At 39.5% G+C, this 17,284-nt stretch overlaps 1 protein-coding gene across 1 annotated transcript in view; it reads left to right on the top strand.

Annotated features, from left to right (window-relative positions):
• Positions 1-17,284, top strand: part of LOC127864233 (uncharacterized) — a 258,553-nt gene that overhangs the window by 2,780 nt on the left and 238,489 nt on the right. The window lies entirely within an intron of this gene.

Raw genomic sequence — 17,284 nt, 5'->3', positions numbered from 1 at the left:
AAAACAGATGTTAATATTGTATTAATTTTTTATACACATCTAATTTTGGGAGGAAAGGGTAGGGCACAACAAGATTATGACGAGCCTCATTTTCGGAGACGGAAAGCTGATATTTATGTTTATGCATAAAAATCGATCCCAGCTAAGTTTGTGCAGTCCGCAGCTAATCAGTGACTAAACTTTTCGCTTTTTTGGAATTTTTCGTTAAAACGAATTCTCTTCTGTACGAAAATTAAATTTATGCGGAGAGTGTCGTCCCTATTACTCTTTGCGGACTGCACAGGCTATAAATCTGAAATGACACTTTACGATGATGATGCGGATAATGATAGAGATAGTGTTGATGGTGTTGGTTTTGGTGGTGATGATGATGATGATGATGATGATGATGATTATGATTAACGAAATACTACCTCTACTTAAACAACAACAAACACTTTCACTATTACTGCCGCTGCCGTTGTCGTTACCACTACAACCACCGCACCACTATTACCTCTGCCATTGCTACTGCTAATGCTAATGCATGCTACTGTTTCTGCTACTGCTACTGCTACTACTACTACTACTACTACAACTACTACTACAACAACAACAACAACAACTACTACTACTACTACTACTACTACTACTACTACTACTACTACTTCTACTACTACTACTAACAACTACTAACAACTTAAATACTATATACAGTGTTATCACGGAGTGTATATTGACAGGAGATGAATCGAGTATTTGACCCTTACTGTAGTAAATTCAATCTTATGCAAAAACTATTCATCCGATTTTATTGGTTTATACGTTATCTTGTTGCTTATTAATTCCTCTTTCAAAACAATATAACTTTTAGTATATTCCCGTTGTTATTAATGGATTTATAGCGAGTTAAACACAAGAAATACAGTAATCTAGAGTCCGTGAGTGTTATATTGTATCAGTCTAATGTCAGTATAATAACACTCAATGTGCGCTTGTATTTTTATATGTTAATGTTTTTCGTTCCAAGATCAGGTCCCCAGTACGCGTTCCGTACCCCGGCCCACCATGCAGCATCGTGACCGTCTACAACTTTGGTCAGGGGCTGTTGGGCGGGGAAGGGACATGCCGGACCCGGACGCTATGCACGCCCATGGGCGCGAGTCTGCGAAGATCTTCAAGCATCAACCGCTACCGAGGGGTTGCACCAGCATCCTCGCATTTGACCCAGACTCGAAATCTTATCAGAGAACCGAACAAAGAAGTGTGCCCGACTCGCAATTTGATAATGACGTCATCATGTTGACGTCATATAGTTGTTATTTCAACGAAATTCCAAAGTTAACTTTTGTTCAAATGTAAAACAAATCGACAAATATGCATAAAATTAAAAAGAAAAGCAATGATGTTCAGCTATACTGAAAACAGATGTAAACATGGTATTATTTTTATATACACATCTAATTTTGGGAGGAAAAGGGAGGGCACAACAAGATTAGACTAGCCTCATGTTCGTAGACGGAAAGCTGATATTTATTTTTATGCATAAAAATCGATCCCAGCTAAGCTTGTGCAGTCCGAAGCTAATCAGTGACTAAACTTTTCGCTTTTTTGGAATTTTTCGTTAAAACGAATTCTCTTCTGTACGAAAATTAAATTTATGCGGAGAGTGACGTCCCTATTACTCTTTGCGGACTGCACAGGCTAATCTGAAATGGCACTTTACGCACATGCATTAATCCTAGAATGAGGCCTTAACACGTTTCGGTAAATTGACAAATTTAAAAAAATTGCTTCAGATTCGCAAATGTTCGTTGTAGTTATGATATTTGTGCGGAAACATTAATACTGAACATTTACCATGCTTTAAAATATCCATTATATGCATTGTTTGACGTTTTAAAAACCTGAAAATTATAAAGCGTTGCAACGTGAAACAATTGAATAGTTTCTTGGGGTCGTTATATTTTGTGATACAACGAGGATTGCTTAAAAAGAGTATAAAATTCACTACCCATTGTATGAGCGCGGATGGCCGAATTGTCTATGCGATAGCATTTTACGCCAGGGATCAGTGTTGCGAGCCCAGTTGGGGGTTACTTTTTTCTTTCTTTAATTTTATTAATTTCTTTTACTGGAGCTTTTTAGATCCAATGTATACATTTAGCAATATAAAGCATTTAATGACAAACGTCATAACATGCCAAAAATCTGTGAAAAGGCCCCTTTAACAATCTTACCTTACTAAAGCACAATTTCTATTCTCAAAATGGCGTGCGCAGGGCGGGTCTGGTTCCTCCATGGAAGTTGATAAAGTGGACAGCCGGCCCACTTCCGGTCGGTGTCGGCCCTTTACCGCCGGGCCTGACAGATCGTCCATCTCTTCAAAGGTAAATGGTCGGTAATTGAAAACAGCCCGTCTTATAAAACATCATACGATACATATTTTAGGCCTGGGAAAACCGGCCTTAATGCATGTGCGTAAAGTGTCGTCACATATTAGCCTGTGCAGTTTGCTGGATGTTCGCTAATTATTTTACTGCCTTTAAACAAAACATGCCATACAATCAGACAGTGTCATCCTAGATTAGCTTGTGCGAACTGTACATGCTTATCATGGACGACACTTGAGTTGACGCACACAAAAAGCCCCTTTTTACGAGCGGGTTTTATCTTTAGTTACGGTGCAATTTTTGATGAAGTACAATAACACGTCTTAACCTCTTTGATAACTTTTCTTTCAATAATTCTATTAAATTCCTTTCCACTATTTACATTCCCTTTATTTAAAAATAATATTTATGATTGATGTCTATTAACGGTGAGTATACAATTAAGCCGTCACTGTAATTGTCCGTATAATATTTGATAAGACATGACCAAGGTACCTTTTGAACACCTAAGGAAATTTCGTAATTTTAATAATAAATGTGCTTCTATTTATTTTGCTGGTTCGTTTTGATGGGGCAAATTTTACAATTGTGTTATGAAGAATCTTTGGATTGCGCAAAGCTTTTGAATTAAAACACTGAATTAAGTCGTATGCCTGCTTCGCCGTTCTCCTTTAGAAATCGGTGTATACCTTGTAATTAAGACAAACTCGACATGTTCACATTCAGATATGTCACTGGTTCCGAGCATGTTTCAGTTCAAAACAATGCCTTTCTTATAAAAAAAACAACAACATGCGATGACGTCATTTTTATCTATTATTATTTTCTGACAACTATTTTTTGTTTCAATAAGTACAGCAAGTACGGCTCTAGCCATCTTTAATGACATACGTTATAGGATGTTGATTGCAAATAATATACATGCATTCTAACCGCTCACAATTAAAAAATCACGACAAGCACGAAGCAGCGTTCGATCAGCAAACAGGAAATAACCGCTGCGATTACTTTAATCAGTCAGTCTGTAGGATTTGTCGCAATTGATTGAGCGATATATAAAACTAAACATAATAACTTACAGATAAATTATACTGTTTAGTGCAGACAATTACAAGTAAATAAATAAAATACTGCCATGTTCATACATTTCATTGTTGTGTATATTTTGACATGTTCCCAATTATTATGCAAACTCGACGGTATAACAAACTCCACATATACCTTACTTTGTTATCACGATTTTGTTATTTAAAAAAACTATGTTTGGGGAAGTAAGCTGACATTTCAGCAGCCAATCAGTCCTTTGCAGTACCAAAAGTTACTCGCTCTTGGTTTTCGGCCCATTCCCCTTTTGCTGGACCCGGACTGCGTGTATGACGCCACCAGCCACCATGCGCCGCGATACCTGAGAGAGAGCCCACAGAAACCGGACGCACATAGCGGGACCGCGGAACGGGGCGCTGTTGATCAGAGATGTAAGTATCACGTGTCATAAGTCAATGTTTGCTGTTCGCTATAAATCTTTCACACGGTATTCTAAGGGATGTTTGTGTATCGTTTGTTCGCTATCAGGTGATCGCCAGATCTATGTTGAGATCACTTTTCTATCCATCGGATGCTAGGCAGGAAATATAACTGCAAAAACAAACTTCCCCTCTTCCCATCCCCGATGAAAATTAACATGCCTCGTTCTTGGAATTCTAGGCCCCATGTAAATCCGCCTAACCTGGATTTTCGTTAAGATGACACTTCATTTTTAACACAAATTTCCTTTAAAGCGGATTGGATTTGCTTAACATAAAAAAAACAACAACCGAATAATTCTAAACCGTTATAAAGTCCGTTATATAGTCAAATTAAACTACATTCTGAAAAGAATATATTTAATGAAATTAAAAAAATAAAATGTACAATTTTATTAATAATCGTCAAAAGAAAATAGTTGTAATGCTTTAATAAAATCAGTGCAAAGTGAGTGTCAAATGTATCAAATATTAATTACCAAAAACTATCGTTATTATACGAAAATTACCTCTGTCAACGATGACGCCTTGTAATTTCAATAATAATTAATGATCAACTCATGCTTGATGTCGTTATTTTTAACAAAATGAGTTCCACGTGCACGAAAATGTTTGACAGCTGAGTACAAGAGCTAATCGTAACATTATTTTAAATCAACTTTGGTCATTGTCGGCTCGGTTACTACTCAAATGTACCCCGGGTACTCTTAAGTATACTTAAATGTACCCCGGGTACGGAAAATATACTGAAACGTAACGGGGAATTCTAACGCTAAATTAGTTGTTCTCGGCTTTTTTAGTCAAATTAACAATATTCATATTTATGTCAATATTCCGTGAAATGGCATAAATACTCATACTCAAAAAAGCATGTTTAGATAGGTTTTGATCAAAAAGATGTTGTTTTTTCGAATTTTGTAGCGCGTTTTACGACATCGAATTTGGGCGGGAATAAATTTTCTCAATTGGTCTAAATTTTCCGGGTACGTGTTAGTTTATTTTCCGTAGCCGGGGTACATTTAAGAATACTTACGAGTACCCGGGGTACATTTAAGTAAGATCCGAGCCGAATATGACCAATCGAGCCTTAAAAGAGGAAATGCATTGTTGTTCTCTTTTAACGCAAGTATTTGAAATAAACGCACGTTTTTTTCCCACGCGTTACCATTTAATATGTTTGCCTCATGTTGATGAATGCCCGCCCCTTTAAATCGTATGATCGTTTTCTCTTTAACAATTTAGTTACATATGTATTTTATTTCCTGTTTTATGTCCCTTAAGCCGGTCTCACCCTCTCGGTTTCAGGTCACAATATACTAAAAGATTTCCTACACAAATTCAATGTGAAAGCAATAACTTTAACAAAAAATAAAGTCAAACTTTTGCGCATAGACATCCCCATAACCATACCTTTTCTTAAAGAGCATTCCAAGCCGCAATGATTTAAACAATAAAAAAGGGGGTCATACGTTATGCAAGAAAGAACTCGACGCGAATCAGCGGTCACTGTTTTATGGCCATCTATTTACCGGCTTCGTACCAGTTGAGAAGGGTTTCCCGCCATCTGTCAAAGTCTCATGTAGCCTCCAACCTTCAAGCAAAAGAGTGAATTTTTGTTAAACATCAATGTTTTCCCTACCACATGCACAAAGAAACATTCTAAAATAAAGCCATGGCAAGTGCCCCTACAGAGAATTGTGTCTTCTTTTAAATGATGTTCATGTTTTTAGAGAGTATAGCATTGCACTCCAATTTTTTTTAGTATATTGTAACCTTCAGTGACGCTGCAACGCCGGATGATCAAGCTTACCCGGACGTGAATGTAATGCGCAGTGACAACATCGACCGGATCGCCCCAAGTCTGCACATGCGCAGTGACAACATCGACCGGATCGCAACAAGTCTGCACTCGCGCAGTGACAACATCGACTGGGTCGCCCTAAGTCTGCACATGCGCAGTGACAACATCGACCGGATCGCCCCAAGTCTGCACATGCGCAGTGACAACATCGACCGGATCTCACCAAGTCTGCACACGCGCAGTGACAACATCGACCGGATCGCACCTACTCTGCACACGCGCAGTGGCAACATCGACCGGATCGCCCCAAGTCCGCACATGCGCAGTGGCAACATTGACCGGATCGCCCCAAGTCTGCACATGCGCAGTGACACAAACACCATCCAGTCGGCCGAACGCCGCAGTTTTCAGTTTCCGGAACAACGAACACGTGTCCCACTCGGAGGTAAAATTGTTAGAGTCCACTTATACGACGTATTTTGTGACATTCTATTTCGACTTTTTTTATTATTTTCGCAAACAACGTAACTTATTTATAAACTGTACCTTATAAGTTGTGTGATGTTCGTGAATACAACGAACTTAAGTTGTATCTACCAGCTGCTGATACTATAACTGACGTTCGATTGGTCATTGTCCGCTCGTATACTACTTACATGTACCCCGGGTACTCTTAGGTATACTTACATGTACCCCGGGTACGATAAATAAACTAAAACGTATCCGGGATATTTAACGCATAATCGGCCGTTGTCGGCTATTTATTATTTAGTTTATTCACATTTATGTCAATTGTCTGTAAAATGACCTCTATATTATCGTAACTCACACTCAAAAAAGCATGTTGATGCAGTTTTTTTAAAGATAAGTTTGTTTAAAGGGTCCGTCCAATATATTTTGTCATGTCATAAATGTATTGAAGCTTGTCAGTAAATGCTTTATATTGATAAATTTAATTATTGGAACTAAAAATCTCTAGTAAAAAAAAAGAATACGATTTAAAAAAAAGGGGAAAAAAAGTTATCATCAAAAGGGCTCGAACCCTGACCCCTGGAGTCCGGGAGTAAAAAGTCTCCCACCTAGACCACTCGACCATCAACGCTCATGATAAAAGCGGATGTAATGTAAATTTTTACTTATATAAGCAATTCTCGTGGTTTCCCAAAAATATGTTGGCCTGCCCCTTTAAAATAATCGGTAGTGCGTTTTACGACATCGGATTTTGGGCGGGAATCCAACAAGGGAACAGTCTAATATCGACCGGGTACGATTAAGTATTTACCGTACCCGGGGTACATGTAAGTATACTTAAGATACCCGGGCACATGTAAATAGTACCCGAGCCGACAATAACCAATCAAGCATAATTGACACTCGATTGGCCAATTTAGACTGTACCCGAGCATTATTCCCGCCCAAAATTCGATGCTGTAAAACGCGCTACGGATTCGAAACAAAATTTTCTTTAAAAAAAACTCCTCAACATGCTTTTAAGGAAGAAGATTCGATAATATAGCGGCTATTTTACAGAATAATGACATAACTATGAATATAATTAATTAAAAATATATAACAGACAACGATCAATTAATGCTCGATTGGTCATTGTCGGCTCGGGTACTACTTACATGTACCCCGGGTACTCTTAAGTATACTTACATGTACCCCGGGTGCGGTAAATATACTTAAACGTACCCCAATCTGAACGCATCGGACAGTGGGCTACACCACACCGCCGATATGGCGGAATTGTCCGATTTGTCCCGATTGAAACGTACCCGTGAAATTTGACGCTAAATCGGTCGTTGTCGGCTATTTATTTTAATTAAATTATATTCACATTTATGTCAATTTTCTGTAAAATGGCCTCTATATTATCGAAACTCATATTCAAAAAGCATGTTGATGCAGTTTTTATTTAAAGAGAAGTTTGTATAAGATAATCGGTAGCGCGTTTTACGACATCGGATTTTTTGCGGGAATACAACTCGGGTACAGTCTAATATCAACCAGGTACGATTAAGTATATTTACCGTACCCGGGGTACATGTAAGTATACTTAAGAGTACCCGGGGTACATTTAAGAAGTACCGGAGCCGACAACGACCAATCGAGCTCAATTAAGCGTTAGAATTCCCGGGCACGTGTTAGTATATTTACCGTACCCGGGGTACATTTAAGTCTTACCCGAGCCGACAATTACCAATCGAGCATAAGTGCCACAAATCATAAAATGTATTGTAATTGCAAAGACGGACCTTGATTAAATATTTCCGTCGTACTACGTAAATAAAAAATGTCTATAAATAAACTACATATGTACTAGGTAACTACAATCGCGGACTCTAGATGAGACAATATACGATTTGTGCTACAATTACTACTGTTGCTTCTGCTAGTACTGCTTGTATTACTCATATTAATTATTATTAGGCAAATTAAATAAAGAATGCTTCTACAACAACAATCAGTACAACTATAATACTACTATTACTGCGTTTAACGCTTTTGCTGCTATTACTACTTCTACTATATCTACAACTACTACTTATCAAAACACGAACAGGTGCAGTACCTAATACAGACTTAACTCGACGTTCCCGTACGAAGTATCCAGTTCGATCCCCTCGATAACCGGTCGGCGCGACCCGGGGTCAACTCCCGCTGGGTCGTCGAATTTTGTACTACAGCGGATATGGCAAAAGCTATACAGTCGGGGCTTCAAGTGGGCACGGACCGGCTGGTGTTCTTCCCGCATGATGACGTTACTAGACGCGAAACCGCGGCCTATAGAAACTACATGCAGGTTATTAACGCTCATGCAGTGATAGCGACGTCTGCTGATAATGCAGTGCGCGGGAAACTTAAACACGCAGTTTCCAGCGGTCGACGTCACTCACGACCTTAAAGATACTATGAATATATGAGCTAATTAGACTTTTTGAAACTATGTCATCATGCTAATTTGTGTCGTTTGGTATATGTACCATAGCATGTAACAATAATGACTCGATTTTTTGAGTCAGGTTAAGATTCAAGAGGGATAATTTCATTACCGCCATTTTAATTCAACCATCCACATACATTAAGGCACTTATACGCTTCCTTTTTTTAGTGTCAGTTTTTGTTTGTTTTAAATACTGTGAATATAATACATGTATTGATAATAATAACTTATAACTTATTGATTCATTTCCCACTTAAAACACAAAATTATATCATGTATACATGAAACAGATTTAGAACAAATATAAATAACTTTCATTTCCAGATATTTTAGTTTAAGGCCCTTTCTTATCAAATAACGTCAGACAAATTTTGTGGTCGGACGTACCAACTGACAGACAGACATGATGATGGACAGAGGGTTAGCCTACAGCCACCATTATCAGAATACATTTCTGAACACAAAGTCGTGTGGTTTTGAATCCATACTAACAAAACAATTAATGTGATTTTGAAACATTATATACAATACACAAATATGACAGGACACACATATATGTACTATTAAAACATGTACTATAAAACAGCATGAGAAGTATATCTGCAAAACGAGATTTTGGTACAGAATATATATTTATATCTTATTATGTACCATAATATATTTTCCTTTGGTATCTAAACCATAAGCCATACATACCAATTTGTTTACACCCTATAAAAATAACAATATATATCACACCATCTACAAAATACTCTTCTCTCATTGGCTGTTTGACGTCACATGATGAACCCATGTATTCTATATGGTGTCAGTAGACTACCAGTAAATGGGGCAGTAGAAATATAATAATACTGGTTATATATAACCATAATTGTTAATTTGATGAGTTAATAAGTAGTTGGCGTGATCTAATTGTTACAGGGTCATTTACTGACCCGAAACGCAGGCCCGTACCCAGGCACTGGGCCCAGGGGCCCGCCCCCCCCCCCAGCTAGCTGTCGAGTTATGATTTTTTAATAATGAGCCCACTGCAAATTTTCACACATGAAAGGGCCCAAAGTACACTTCCCTGCAATACAAATGTGCAGATGTGTTTTATTGCCCCTGATACACAAGGGGATTAGCGCTAATTTACTCGCCAGTGGAGATAAGCCCCTAGGCATTGTTTTCTTATTACCTTGTACAAACATCCCCGATCTGTCAATTACCCATTGTGCTCAATGCTTCATCTTTTGATGGTGGGTGTAACACGTCTTTTCATTGGACAAGGAAAGAGAAACAGCGAATGGATGGAACTGATACAGAAGGTCGTAGGTCTGAACGATAATAGTGTTTTCTCTTTTGAATTCAAACCTCCTCTTGAGTCATAGCTTATTAAACATTTCTGCGAAAACTGTCTTGTAGATGATAAACATTTAATAATGAATTTACTTTGAAATTTAATATAGAGGAGGTTTGATTTCAAAGAGAAAATACTAGTAGGTTATATGTCAGTTTCTGACATAAAACCATAGTAGTATTTTCTCTTTGAAATCAAACCTCCTCTACAGTCATACTTTATGTTAAATTTCATAATAAAGGTTTTTTAGTTTCAAAGGTTGCTTTAACTTCTGTATAAAGTGTAATACATTTCTGAAATCTAAAGCTTTAAACATGTGTGTGAATTTCACACCAAGGGGTCGTTGATTAAGCATGTCACGCTTTTTTTACCATTTTTACCTCGGCATGTCACAAACTGTTACAAAATCTTGGACCCCCTTCCCTAAAGTACGTCACAAACTCACACTTTCGAACATTTTTTTAAAATTAATACTTAATTTAAATTTAATCTAAAACTCAATTCACTATTAAACCGTATTAAAATTTCACTTACCGGTAAAAGAACTTTCACATTACAGGCTTTTATAACTGTAGGGTTGTTACGATGAGCAGTATGAATATTTATCCACGTGTTAACCTCTAATAAAAACAAAATTATAATTTAGATTTTCTTTCAACCCTTTATTAACTAAAAATGGAACAGTCCAATTATTTCGTCATTGAAATCTGTGTGAAGGTTGTGCCTATTGAATAAGCTGGCCCAGCCAAGTTGCCTATTGAACATTCGAACAACAGAATCAGGAGATACGCAATTCGTCTTTTTTGACATAAAACTAATTCAAATGTTTCACAATTTTTTGAAAATTATTTTTAAATTGTACTAAACAAATAATAAATAAATTATACATTTAAAAAAAAAAAATGTGTGAAATCACACATGGCCTGACTCCCCTCCCCCTTGTCACAAACTGTCACTTTCTTACTCACCCTACCCCCACCTGGAGCGTGACAATCTTTATGGACGGCCCGTAATGGTTAAAGCTTTAGACTTCAGAAAGGTGCTGATTTACTTGTTATATATCCATACATTTATAACGCAACATATGTTTCTATATGCATTAAAATTCACCTTGAAAAGTGCCTAATAACCCCTCCCGCACCCTTCCCGTTTGGGCCCCCCTAGTCAACATTTCCTGGGTACGGCCCTGGATACGGGATATACGGTTCTGTGGAAAAACCTTCGGTCTCGCCCCGAAATGGTTTCCACAGAACCGTATATCCCGTATCGGGTCCGTAACTAACCCTGTAACTACGCCCGATATGGTTTACCAAAGACCCGTATATCCCGTATCAGGTCAGTACCTAACCCTGTAACTACGCCCCGATATGGTTTTCCACAGAACTGTATACCCTGTATCAGGTCAGTAACCAACCCTGTAACTACGCCCCGATATGGTTTTCCACAGAACTGTATATCCCGTATCAGGTCAGTAACCAACCCTGTAACTACGCCCCGATATGGTTTTCCACAGAACTGTATATCCGGTATCAGGTCAGTGTAACTACGCCCCGATATGGTTTCCCACAGAACCGTTTATCCCGTATCAGGTGTGTAACTAATACTGTAACTACGCCCCTATATGGTTTTCCACGGAACCGCATATCCCGTATCAGGTCAGTAACCAACCCTGTAACTACGCCCCGATATGGTTTTCCACAGAACCGTATATCCCGTATCGGGTGTGAACCTAACCCTGTAACTACGCCCCGATATTGTTTTCCACAGAACCGTATATCCGGTGTGTAACTAACCCTGTAATTACGCCCCGATATTGTTTTCCACAGAACCGTATATCCCGTATCAGGTGTGTAACTAACCCTGTAACTACGCCCCGATATGGTTTTCCACATACCCGTATATCCCGTATCGGGTCAGTGCCTAACCCTGTAACTACGCCCCGATATGGTTTACACAGAACCGTATATCCCGTGTCAGGTGTGTAACTAACCCTGTAACAACGCCCCGATATGGTTTTCCACAGAACCGTATATCCCGTATCAGGTGTGTAACTAACCCTGTAACTACGCCCCGATATGGTTTTCCACAGAACCGTATATCCCGTATCAGGTGTGTAACCAACACTGTAACTACGCCCCGATATGGTTTTTCCCCAGAACCGTATATCCCGTATCAGGTGTGTAACTAACCCTGTAATTACGCCCCGATATTTTTTTTCCCCAGAACCGTATATCTCATATCGGATGTGTACCTAACCCTGTAACTATTAAAACACTCTGGGGAAACAGGTCTTAATGAAAGTGACAAGTGGTTTCCCAGTCAGGATACTTTCCGCGTCAATTGTATCAAAATTAAGGCTAAAAATGTTGCCCCTGATTAGCCTGTACGGACTGCACAGGATAATCTGGCACTTCACTTTACGCTGTACGGACTGCACTGGATAATCTGGCACTTCACTTTACGCTGTACGGACTGCACTGGATAATCTGGCACTTCACTTTACGTTGTACGGACTGCACTGGATAATCTGGCACTTCACTTTACGCTGTATGGACTGCACTGGATAATCTGGCACTTCACTTTACGCTGTACGGACTGCACTGGATAATCTGGCACTTCACTTTACGCTGTACGGACTGCACTGGATAATCTGGCACTTCACTTTACGCTGTACGGACTGCACTGGATAATCTGGCACTTCACTTTACGCTGTACGGACTGCACTGGATAATCTGGCACTTCACTTTACGCTGTATGGACTGCACTGGATAATCTGGCACTTCACTTTACGCTGTACGGACTGCACTGGATAATCTGGCACTTCACTTTACGCTGTACGGACTGCACTTGATAATCTGGCACTTCACTTTACGCACATGCATTTAGTCCCTGTACGGACTGCACTGGATAATCTGGCACTTCACTTTACGCTATACGGACTGCACTGGCTAATCTGGCACTTCACTTTACGCTGTACGGACTGCACTGGATAATCTGGCACTTCACTTTACGCTGTACGGACTGCACTGGATAATCTGGCACTTCACTTTACGCTGTACGGACTGCACTGGATAATCTGGCACTTCACTTTACGCTGTACGGACTGCACTGGATAATCTGGCACTTCACTTTACGCTGTACGGACTGCACTGGATAATCTGGCACTTCACTTTACGCACATGCATCAAGCCCAGTTTTCCCAGAGCTAGGCTCAAATAAACAATTCAAACTTATCCCTCAACATTGTTTCATTCATAAAATCGTACATTAAAACAAACACAAATAATTACAATCACACTGATAAGAAAAGAACACTAGCTGTGATTATTTGATAAAGTAAAACTCTTTGGTTGCTTACTTGTAAAGATTCCCAAATAAAAAGCAAAATATACAAAACACTTGCTGGAAATGGTGAGTTATGCAATTCATTATGAATATAAGTTACCCCATATATTTTACCGCAATGAAGAAAGTGGGCATTATACACATATTGATACAGGAAAGTTTATTTATTTACCTAATTTAAGAACAGGTAAATTGCTGAATATGTGATTTATCAATTAAATTAAAATAGCACACCGAGCAATAATCTAAAGAAAAATATATGGATGAAAACCAGACTTATACATGTATCAAACAGGGCTAGAAAAATTTGTATTTTGTAAAAACTACTGAATTGCGGCAAGGTTTAGCATTTGATAATATCTACTATTATCATTCCAAAAAAGTATTGCCATAAGGACAAACAATATATGTGGGTTTCAATTCCTCAAAATGCTCTATACAATATTTATTTTGGGAAATATTTTGGGTTTAATGACATAATGAGAAATAACAACCATAGCCAACCAACTATTTTCTTTACATATCTTACTAGCTTCATTAGTAAATAGCAGAACCATTAACATGTCATCAACTGTTTAGGTATAAATATATTAATCTTGCTCTGGAAGAAAAGGCTTAACAATGTGTGTGTAAAGCGTCGTACCATATGAGCCTACGCAGTCCGCACAGGCTATTTAGGGATGACACTTTCCCCAAGACAGGATTTTGCTATGAGACTTCCTTACAAAAAAACTTCACATATATTACGGAATAACTGACACTGCCTTCAGTTCATGTAAGATTCATGTTAATATGTACAAGCAAAAGCAATAAATGGCATGTTCATGAACCATATTGGCAAGTCTCTAGCCGCTTGCACAGGTGTTGGGCGCGTGGCCTATTCACTAAAACACTTTCAATCACTTTGACAACACGAACAAACAAAAATATGATATAATATATACGATCAAATATAATATATCACAATTTCTTTTTGTCATGGTGATAAAAATGTTATTTTATGACTTATTGAGAGTGTTTAAGTGACTCGGTTACGCGCCAAACACCTGTGGTGGCTTGGTATGAACAAAATACAAAACAAAACAAAACAATGATCAGTCAACAAATAAAATCCTTAATAAGGGCAAGAAATCACCATCCAGCTTTAGACTTAAGCAGGGCTCTGGGATAATTTGGCTAAATTCGAGTGCTTTAAGTGTCGGCCCAAATTAGCGTGTGCACTTTGCACAGTCTTAACAGGGATGACATTTTCCGCTTTCATAATTTGTTTTTGTTTAAACAAAAAATATAATCCGTTCAGAAAGCATCTTTCCTGAATAACCTGTGCAGTCTTGTGACGACACTAAACACACCATGCGTTAAGCCTGTGCAGTCCTGGGACGACACTAAACACACCATGCGTTAAGCCTGTGCAGTCCTGTGACGACACTAAACACACCATGCGTTAAGCCTGTGCAGTCCTGTGACGACACTAAACACACCATGCGTTAAGCCTGTGCAGTCCTGTGACGACACTAAACACACCATGCGTTAAGCCTGTGCAGTCCTGTGACGACACTAAACACACCATGCGTTAAGCCTGTGCAGTCCTGTGACGACACTAAACACACCATGCGTTAAGCCTGTGCAGTCCTGGGACGACACTAAACACACCATGCGTTAAGCCTGTGTAGTCCTGTGACGACACTAAACACACCATGCGTTAAGCCTGTGCAGTCCTGTGACGACACTAAACACACCATGCGTTAAGCCTGTGCAGTCCTGTGACGACACTAAACACACCATGCGTTAAGCCTGTGCAGTCCTGTGACGACACTAAACACACCATGCGATAAGCCTGTGCAGTCCTGGGACGACACTAAACACACAATGCGATAAGCCTGTGCAGTCCTGGGACGACACTAAACACACCATGCGATAAGCCTGTGCAGTCCTGGGACGACACTAAACACACCATGCGTTAAGCCTGTGCAGTCTTGTGACGACACTAAACACACAATGCGATAAGCCTGCGCAGTCCTGGGACGACACTAAACACACCATGCGTTAAGCCTGTGCAGTCTTGTGACGACACTAAACACACAATGCGTTAAGCCTGTGCAGTCCAGGGACGACACTAAACACACAATGCGTTAAGCCTGAGCAGTCCAGGGACGACACTAAACACACCATGCGTTAAGCCTGTGCAGTCTTGTGACGACACTAAACACACAATGCGTTAAGCCTGTGCAGTCTTGTGACGACACTAAACACACCATGCGTTAAGCCTGTGCAGTCTTGTGACGACACTAAACACACCATGCGTTAAGCCTGAGCAGTCCAGGGACGACACTAAACACACAATGCGTTAAGCCTGTGCAGTCTTGTGACGACACTAAACACACAATGCGTTAAGCCTGTGCAGTCTTGTGACGACACTAAACACACCATGCGTTAAGCCTGTGCAGTCTTGTGACGACACTAAACACACAATGCGTTAAGCCTGTGCAGTCTTGTGACGACACTAAACACACCATGCGTTAAGCCTGTGCAGTCTTGTGACGACACTAAACACACCATGCGTTAAGCCTGTGCAGTCTTGTGACGACACTAAACACACCATGCGTTAAGCCTGTGCAGTCTTGTGACGACACTAAACACACCATGCGTTAAGCCTGTGAAGTCCTGTGACGACACTAAACACACTATGAATTAAGCCTGTGCAGCCCTGGGACGACACTAAACACACAATGCATTAAGCCTGTGCAGTCCTGTGACGACACTAAACACACAATGCATTAAGCCTGTGCAGCCCTGGGACGACACTAAACACACTATGCATTAAGCCTGTGCAGTCCTGGGACGACACTTAGCACACACTGCATTAAGCCTGCAGCCCTGTGACGACACTAAACACACAATGCATTAAGCCTGAGCAGTCCAGGGACGACACTTATCACACAATGCATTAAGCCTGGTGGTCCCAGAGCCATGCTCAATTTAATCGATGTTTTGACACAGTATCCTCCCTTGCAACTACCCTCAACTAAGTAGCCTTCCTTGCAACTACCCTCATCTAAGTAGCCTCCCTTGCAACTACCCTCAACTAAGTAGCCTTCCTTGCAACTACCTTCATCTAAGTAGCTTCCCTCGCAACTACCCTCAACTAAGTAGCCTTCCTTGCAACTACCCTCATCTAAGTAGCCTTCCTTGCAACTACCCTCAACTAAGTAGCCGTCCTTGCAACTACCCTCAACTAAGTAGCATTCCTTGCAACTACCCTCAACTAAGTAGCCTTCCTAGCAACTACCCTCAACTAAGAAGCCTCCCTTGCAACTACCCTCAACTAAGTAGCCTTCCTTGCAACTACCCTCAACTAAGTAGCCTTCCTTGCAACTACTCTCAACTAAGTAGCGGCTCATCTGTATACGTGTAAGTTATTCACATAATTATTTTATTCATATACCGGCATCTAATATTATTTTATTTAACATTTATATGTTGTTGATTAAAGTTTTTGTCAAGTTTCTTTTTTTCAGGAACACTCATTTTTAAATGTGTATCTTTTAATATTCAAGATTATGGTATTGCTTGGGACGATCATTGAACTTATTGTTTAAGATGGTCAGCACACTGCTCATGATTCTGAACTAATAGGACTTACACCATAATAATATGTCCTTTAAAGATTGCTCAGAAGTCGTATATTGAAGCGACGTAACAATACCCTTAACGTCTGTGCTCTTCGGAAAGAGCGTTAGCCATATTGGGAATTATTTTCGAAGACGGAAATTTTAAAGAGCATTACACACTGCCAAATACGATTATGCTATATACAAACTGACCACAACGAAAAGCGCTATACTTTAGGAAAACCCTGTACAAGAAACATTGGTGTAAAAATATTAGAGTACAAACATTATGTAACTTTTCAGGATCTAAAAAGCGTTTCACGATGTCAAGTTCTTCCGTTTTACG

Source organism: Dreissena polymorpha, chromosome 1, assembly GCF_020536995.1.
Source record: "Dreissena polymorpha isolate Duluth1 chromosome 1, UMN_Dpol_1.0, whole genome shotgun sequence".
NCBI lineage: Eukaryota > Metazoa > Mollusca > Bivalvia > Myida > Dreissenidae > Dreissena > Dreissena polymorpha.
The sequence above is the reverse complement of the archived record's forward strand: the minus strand, read 5'-3'. Positions and strand labels throughout refer to the sequence as shown.